Genomic DNA, 9,541 nt, shown 5'->3' on the forward strand with positions numbered 1-9,541 from the left:
TTTATTGTATAGAATAATTGTGAATGTAAACTTTATGATTATGTCAAGGTTTTCGACTTTCTTTTGCCAGCGAGTGGGCGGAGCTTTAATTTTGCAAGAAAATGAGACGTCACTCGTAACAGTGGATGAATCGTTCCAAATAAAACAAGAATGCATACAAAAACATGTAGCATGTACGTTCAGATAATAAGAAAATGTTTTAGGTTAGTACCTTTTGTAATGGGATTTATCAGACAAGTTGAAAAAAGTACACGGCCGGGTTGCCATTTCGGTATTTTTGCTTAGGTGAAACAAAAATGTATGTTTGAACAAAACCTCTGCTTTAGAGTGTAGTTTTTTAAAAATATGATTAAGTTTGAATAGAGGAATATAGAGGTATTTTGTCTTGTAACTCTGCTTTTGAATGGAATCCTTAAAGACTATTTCGCGTATACGGGAAAGATCACAAACAATCCTTTGTAAGCGTTTGTTAAAAACGAGGCAACTATGTCTGTTAAAAAAGATGTAATCATAGCTAATCACATAAAGGTCGAGGCCGGATAATCCTAAGTAGTTGAGGCCGAATTAGGCCACGGTAAAATTTGCTCAAGGGATAATTAATTCTCATCCCTAAAATAATCAGAATTGTTTAATATTTTAATTCAATCATTTGCATGCAAATATTTAAGATTAAACATATTATTCATAACACACTGAACTTACAACTCTACAAGATAATCTCAGTTCCGCATTTCTGGAGTCGAACTAATGTTCAATAACCCAACCAAGGCAGTAATCAAAACATGTTAAAAGGCGCCTTGCTTCTTTTCTCGTATAGACACATTAATGAGTGATGTCCCATGCACCTGCAAAGTTCAGACTCCACCCTCTAGCATGCAACAGGTTTTTGTATTCATTTCAGCTTCTATAGAAAAGCTTGGCATAATTATAAAGTTTATATCCAAAATGAGTATCCCTTGGTCACGTAAGATGCAGCATTTATATTGTTAATTTTAGTGTATACACAATTCTTCTTTAAATCTTCTGTTAATACATTTTGTACTAACTGAAAAACTAATATTAAAAAGGCAAACATCTACTGGCTCTTGCTCAACTCATCACAGTTTTTGTATGGATTAAAAGCATGTTTACTTTCACCAAGTTTTATTTGCTTCAATTGTGAGTTGAAAATCTGCAAACGACATAAAATATACATTTGTTCATGGCCGTCCTTCTTTCCATTTTAAAATAGTCGGTTTAAGCAAGCAATTATGTGAGCAGAAACAAAATGGTATACATTTCATTACATAAGCACGTAGCTTTTACGTGTTGATCTGAACATTTATGATTTACTTTCATCACAAGTATTCATCATACAAATTTGCAAAATATAAGGCCAAATCGATCTCTTGATAATTTGCGAAAACAAAATGGTTTACTGACCGACCATGATGGACCAACCAAACAACGGACATAAGCGAAGAAATATACACCTAATTCTTCAAAGAGGGGCACATTAAATCCCAACCAACATACCATAATGTTAATGAACAGCTTGCCTGAAGTAAACATATTATTCACCTTAAGAGTTATTAAGCTTAATATAACAATGCCTAACTAATAAGTTCAACAGGATATGTATATTGATCCAGGTATTAATATCCGATAATGGCTAAACCGTTAAACATAAATTTCCCCCATGCTAACAAATAACAACATAAGCTGAAAACTTTTCCAATTCCATTCATAATTATTTATTGTCCATGAACATAACATAAGCGTTAAAACAAACTAACACCAATTAAAAGTGTACTTTCTTGGGAATAGGCACTGAATAACATACCAAGAAAACGGCTGCTATTTTTTTATGTTATAAACCTTTGCAGTTTATCAATTGCCAGTCAATATTCATTGTTTGACTATATTTATAGACTAAATAACATTAATGCAATCACTATCACCATGAACAATATATATTCAACATATTATGAAATATCCATAATACATTAATAAAGTAACATTTTAAGAGTACACAACTGTACAGTTATGTAAATAACACATACATTTAATTACAAAGATTAAAATAATTTTTGATGTAAAGGTAATCAGATACCACACAATTTATTAAAATTAAACCATTGTTCACAGTTCAATTAAGTAAATCAATTTAATCTACCGCTACTTCTTTTATTACTGTAATGAAGGGACACAACAATAGAACTTGAAAGCTTCAAAAGTACTTTAAATTGAACTTCAAATCAGATAGTTTTACAAAATGATACAGACTAACATTAACAAAAGTTTTCCATTTCAAGTGACAACACATTCTCAACCGGTCATCATGAATTTTTTAGGCACATGAGCCAGCTTTTATCTCAAGAGAGACATCTCAATTAGTCATTTTTTAATAAACAGCCTTATGAAACAGAGACAATTATCAGCATGTCATGATAGAATACAGAGCCCCATGAAAAAAGCTTTGATTTCAAAAGAAAAAATCCCAAAATGTCACCATTTAATATGCCTGTCCTGTCAAGCAGCCAGTTGTCAGGGCAGCCAGTTTGGACAGAGTCTGTAGATAGCTTAACAAAAATGGGTAACAACCATCAGTATTTTACGCAGGGTTCTGTAAGGGAAAGCTTTGGAATACGGCCATCGTGGCGGTCCCAGATGTTTGTTGTCACTACCGTAACATATTTGAGTGTTTGCAGTTTTCTGGCAACAACTTTCTGGTACGAAAATCAGGCCCCTATCAGGATTATTTTTCAGCCAGGCTGTCTTGCTGTACAGATCCCACGAATAATCGTCATTTTCATGGCCTTCCGCGCCGCAACACTGATATTCAGTTTGCATTGCATCCCACGCATCTGTCAGTATTTTGGTTTCAATATCAGTTGTCAGTCCATAGCTGGTCAACAGTCTTTGAAATTGAATCTGTATTCTATACCACTAAGCATATCAGCAAAAATAGTTGTAAGAATGCAAGATGTCCCGAATGCGATCGTTGCCAACACAAGTGCACAGGCATAAAGACCAAGACCATTTGTGTTTTTGCGGGACGCTACAACACAAGCAGAATGATACAAGAAATCCAACTCCCGCTGCAGATAGTGGAATATACAGAATCACCTGCAATAAGTTGTCTCCCAGCATACTTGTAACATCATTAACATTAAAGTCTGTCAATATCAGCCAAAGACATATTCCGATTATTGCCATGTTTGCAAAAAACAGGATCAAATTCAGTAAATTTAGCAACACATTTATACAGCTGCTTGTCTTCGTTTCAGATGAGGATTCATATGGACGCCCATAGTAACTGTTAAATAAATCAAACATTTCTTCCGGTTTGGGGGACTGTCTGACCTTCTTTTGTGATTTAGAATTTTTGTCACTTCTTGGGGACTCTTAAAACATTGCTTCGAATAGAGTTTACATCAGAATCTTGCCTCAGATTTTCTTTTGGCTGTTGTTTGATGCCATCCGAAAAGTCATTTTGATCCAATTTTGGCTCACCATTTATTTCCATAATTTGATCATAGGAAGAGCTATGTGCATTGCGATATAACTCCTGAGGTGATGGCAGAACACCAATATAATTTGGATTATGTGTAATCTTTTGACACATATTTGCAATTCTTTCTATCACATGTTTGGGACTCTCTATGATCTTCATGACTTACAGCTGTGAAACAGACACATCGCTCTCCGACGTATTGAAATTATCATCTGATTCACTGCCACTGACACAGTCTATAATTTCCAGTTGTGTAGGTTTTGTTATCAAAGCATTTGGTTCGTCTGAATCGCTGTCCAATAGCAAACATTTCACCCCAGTGTCATTTTCTGAGTATTTTTCGGCAATGTAAGGGTTACTTGGGAGTTAGCACACATACTGTGAAACTTTCATACGGTAATCCTCCTGGTGTGACAATCGGTGAAGACTTGTTGCATAGCCACTTTCGGAGCTTTCACATGATGCATGTTTGTATACGCGTTCTTTGTCATTCTGAATAGTTCTGCTCAAAATAGGATCATGTGTGTCAATTTCAGCAGTTTGGGTTGCAGACACTGAAAAGCTATCTATTGGAATGTTAAGAGGCGTTGATTTCGGGATTCCAATCTTTTTTGAGTTTACAGTTTAATTTGGTATTTTTGTATTGGGATAAACTTCCAAATTATTTTCATACGGCTTGTGAGTTGATTCTTTTGCAAAGTCTATGCTAGGCTGGTAAATTGAACGGCTGTTTTGATACATTTTTCTCGGTGGTGTGTCACAGGTTGAGGTGGAGTCTTCCCCATCAGTACTGATACTGGTATCATGGCCAGTTTCCTCTTTGAGTCTCGGAAGGCTAACAATTTGGACAGATTGCTGGAGTCTGCCATTTTTAGGCAAATTATGTTGACAGGTGCATTCATAGTATATTGTGTCAGTAGAATGATCTGAATCGTTTTGGCCTGGGTTGAGATTACGCTTGTTCATCAGTGGCACAATATCTCTTGAGCGTTTTGGGCTTTGTGGTATCTCTGCTAATGCTATTGCTTGTGGCAGAGAATAAGATAGCCGTATTGTATTGTTATCTATTGGAGTCTGCCTAACTGGGCTTGTTGGGTTAATATTAGGGATGGCAAACCTAAGCAAATCCGTAACCGGTTAACCTGTTTCGATATTCGAGCGGTTAACCGGTTAACCGACTGTCGTATTGACACATAAATGAAAAACAAAAACTTCCGAAAAACGTATACGTTTATAAAAAATTACATGTATATGCACATATACTCTGTCTTGTTGATTGTCTTGTAACCTAATTGCTGAAACCATGTTATCAATTAAATACTGTTTCTTTACATATTGTGTTGGTCCTTTAAATTAGGAATATACATTTGGAATCCAATGCTTAGTCATTTCTGAAAGTCATTTCCGACATTGTTTACATGCTTGTTGGTGAACTGTGATGTTTTTCTGTTGTAATATTACCTTCATGGCATTTACACATAATTATTGTTCTACACCTTGACCAATGAAAGCTAGTGCAGAATTCGAATTATGTTGTGTTTTATCAACACTCATTATCCTTTTAGAATTACGTTCATTTACAGTTTGCTGATAAATAACAATGGTCAATTAGCGTAAATATATTTTGCAATGGGCATTGTGGTTTCCTAACCTCTGTTGTTAAGGCCTGTTTATACTCACTGTCTTTATAAGGGTGTTTATGTTTGCAATAGTTGTTAAAACAACAGTGATCGGGTTTAATCACAGTGTCCAGCTTTATTGATTTTATAAAGCAATGGTAGTCACCACAATGGCACAATAAAACCTGTTCATTAATCCGCTGCACCCCAATAGTTAACAACTCTAATCGCTTTTGATCCGCATGGGGAATCACGGGTTGGTAATTGCAGATAATTTGCGATCAGATAAGCGGATAAGCAAATACAGTGAAATGAAGTAAAACAAAACTAACGATTTGAGCATGAATTGCGTTCAACCAAAAATTGTGTTTTTTTAAGAGTAACCGAATATTAATATTGTAACCGGTTAACCTCCTGAAGAAACGGATAACCGGTTAACCGAATAACCGTTGCCATCCCTAGTTAATATTTTTGTTTAGGTTTGGTGACTTCATTTGATCTGACCGCTCGCTTGTTGCTGATATATGTTCATACTTTTGTGGTGATATGTATGAGTAACTTGGACTTGTGTTCTCGAGAGAGTCAAATACTTCATCTTTAAGGTCAGTGTTCATTAAGCTCACTATTAACTGCCCATGTGCCTTTTCATTAAACATTTTATTATCAAAACTTTTACTGGAAAGATTTGGTTGCAGTATTGAGGAGTACGTATATTCGTGTGTGTTTCCTCTGGATCTTGGTGGCAACTGTACACTGGAAATGTCAGAATGTTCGCCAAAGCCTGAATTTGTGTCAGACTTTGTTTTTGAGGACCTGTCATCCTTTCCGAAACTGAAGGGAAATAATTTCCTTTGCATCCTTTTCCGCTTGGCTTTTTCAGCATCGTAAAGTCTTTGTCGTCTCAATATAGGTAAAGCAATATCCATTTTGGCAGGCTGTGTATGGCCTTCGTTAATGGACATTGATCTTGATATCCTTGCGTTTCCTAGACATTGATTGGGCATAGACGAAGTATCGATGGTTTTCCTACGCATGCTAACTGAGTCGGATGCAAAACTTGACTAAGTGCTCTTTGCTGGCCGATTTGACGAAGACGAAGTCAGAACGCAGAAAGAATCATTGGGCGAGGTCCAGTTTTAGTTATCCGTATGGTCGAAAAGACGGCGCATAATATTATCTAAAAGACGGCAGTGTACTGGCGCTTAGTAACGCGAAAGAAGAGGAAAGGCAGAGACCTTAACTGCAAAAACGGATGTCAGTGGTGCCTCAATCTCATGATGATGATAGAGATGATGAAGCGATGACATTTCTGAAGAAAAGGACAAGGGCAGAAAAGTGGCAGTATGTTGTTGAAACTGGCTTTAAAAGACTCGGAAACACACAACCATTCTGCAAATGTGCTTGGTTTATTTTCAGATTTGCGAGGTGACCAGTTTCCAGACATCGGTTCGCTCCTGCTTGTGTACGAGATCGGCCGAGACTCAAAAAACTGAAGTGTGCCACCTTAAGGTAAAACGACAAATTACCAAAATGATCAAACACCCATGAAACATGCTTTTGCTTAATTATATATCCCTTAGGTTTTGTTTTTTAACAGAGTGTTTGCCCATAACACCTTTGTATGATCAATACTGTTCGTAAATCAAGGGAGGTAATTCGGAATCATGTTTACTGGTTTCTGCAATTCTCAAACAGTTCTGTATAGAAAATGTGTTCAATTTGTAGCCGGGATGGAGCATTTACTACTCTGTAGTGAAGAAGGGCTTTATTTTCATATAATGTCAAAAATTATAGCAAACAATATAAGAATCCAATCAAAACAATGATTCAAAATGTCCGTTTGGGAAGAATTTAGTACTGTTAAGGACCTATGGTCGGGTAACAATCTTGATAATATTGTTTCCATGTTAGCATTGTGCATGCTTTCGCATTTTGAAATCAGTGTGGAATGTCGTTTATTTCAGGTTTAACATTTTAGTCGTTTGCTTGTAAGGCAAGATAGTCCCTGAAGAAGAACTTAAGTACGTAAACAGCCTTGTCAGCAGAAAGACACTCTGTTGCAGTTACTGAAGGTACAACGACATCTTCACTGGGGTTAGGTAAATGTTGGCATGTTTGTCGGAATGTGTTTCGTGGTCTATACCAAAATGTCTTTGTGCTTTGTTTAATGTATAACTGCGCCATAACTTACTTTTGGCCATTGTGCACAATTCAACTGATGTTATTTATAAGCAAATAAAACGTTATTGTGAAGAAGTGACTCTTGTAAGTGCCTCACATTATTGTATGCCTTTTAACAATGATCTGAGCTTACTACAAGTTTTACTTTTTCTGTTTCCAAGAAATATGGATTAATATTTATCTCAGATGTCAATTTTTAGGCAGTCATTTGTGTCATATCAGGGGTATTTCCTCAATATGTCAGCCCTAGTTATTTATGCTATGATTGGGTTATCTCCCTTGCATGGGCATGTTTAAGGGATTACGACACAGGGAACTTAAATGTTGTGTTTTTACAACAGATTAAAGGTAAAAATGCTCAACTTGCCTTTCAAGATCATGCTAAGCATGCAATTTATTTATATTTTTATTATTTTAAGCAAAACATGTGCATTTGTTGTGAGAGCTGTAAAAAGCTAAGCAACGCAAAGTATTTATTGGCCCAAAACTGTGTGTTTTTGTGTTGCTTCTTTCATTAAGTTATGATTTAAAGGCTGACCAAGTCACCTGCACTACCATTTGTCATCTCAATGTGTTTAAAACACAATTTATTTCACAGCTTATGACCATGTTATTATTTGTTGGTATAATTTCACTGTATGTACTGGATTATAAGTGCATGTATGTATTTCCTTTTAACTTGGGAATCAATATTTTCAGTTGTCATTAAATGACATTCCCAGAAAAGTATTACGTTTTAAGTATGATCATAAGTATTTAATGGATAATTATTAAAAGATGGTAGGTCTGTTTGTATGTTGTGTCATAAGTTAAGTAGATTGTCAAGCTAATATTAGTTTTTTCAAACACTTTATAATTTTTATTCGCCAATATGCTAAGTTTATTTACATACGTATATCAATGGAGTAAACATTTGAATACAGTACAAGCAGCCATTTTACTATAATGCATGCCAATTTAGCTATACAAATAAGATCCAAATCAATTTTCGATGTTCAATGTGTTATGATGACAAAATATATTTTTAAGATATATTAATCTGTAAACTTAAGGTTTCCATGACGCCTGCTTGTACAGAATACAACATGTTAAGAGATGCTTCCAGTAACTAGGTTGCAAAGTTTCAGATATAATGGCATGACTTAGTTGACTAAGACGCTAATATATCTCTGTGACAAAAGTACAAACAAAAGACTCTTTTTGACTTTTGGCCCAAGTTCCAGCACGCGTCTCAGTGCCATCGTTTCCGGTGAAAGTGTCGCCGAATGTACGCTAACTGGCCCGTGTCTTGGCCCCCGTAACCCCATAATAGAGGCCTGAAGTTGCACTTATCTCTCGGAGTATGTGTGCTAGAGCGACGAAACTTGGTAGACTTGTGTGTCCCGCTGGGTCACGCATCCGCCAAGTTCCAGCACGCGTCTCAGTGCCATCGTTTTCGATGAAAGTGTCGCCGAATGTACGCTAAATGGCCCGTGTATTTTTCCTGTAACCCCATACTAGGAGCCTGAAGTCGCACTAATCTCTCGGAGTATGTGTGCTAGAGCGACGAAACTTGGCAGACGTGTGTGTACCGAAGGGTCACGCATGCGCCAAGTTCCAGCACGCGTATCAGTTCCATCGTTTCCGGTGAAAGTGTCGCCGAACGAACGCTAACTATATTTAGAATATTTGTTACAGAAATTCCTTTAAGCAAACAGGGTAGACCCAGATGAGACGCCGCATCATGCGGCGTCTCATCTGGGTCTACGCTGTTTGCCAAGGCCTTTTTTCTAGACGCTAGGCATAAACGGGTTAAAATGACGGCAAATTGGCACACATTGTATTTATTCCACTTAACAGTCTAGATGTTTGGGTATCCACACTCTGCTATAAACCGAATGCTCATTATTTTGAAGCATATTTTTCCAGTGTTATTATCTTTGAATCGGTGTATCCTTTGCTTTCTAAAAGATTGTTTATATTTCGAATAAACGATTTTACGAAGTGATTTACTCAGGAATAATATCAAATGACAATAGTTTCATACCATAAGCAAAATCTTTCAGTGTAAAAAATGTCACCATTTTCAAGTCTGAAGTGTAAAGACGTACGATATATACTAACATATACTTATTTGTTGTATATTATTTTATTTCAGATGCAATCAAAAAACAGATATCAATATCTCATGGGCAAATACCGGCGGAAGCTAACAATCTTCGTGATCTGTGCGCTATTATTATTGGTGTCCTATATTCCTATGCTT

This window comes from Dreissena polymorpha, chromosome 1 (genome assembly GCF_020536995.1).
Source record: "Dreissena polymorpha isolate Duluth1 chromosome 1, UMN_Dpol_1.0, whole genome shotgun sequence".
In the NCBI taxonomy this organism is placed as follows: Eukaryota; Metazoa; Mollusca; class Bivalvia; order Myida; family Dreissenidae; genus Dreissena; species Dreissena polymorpha.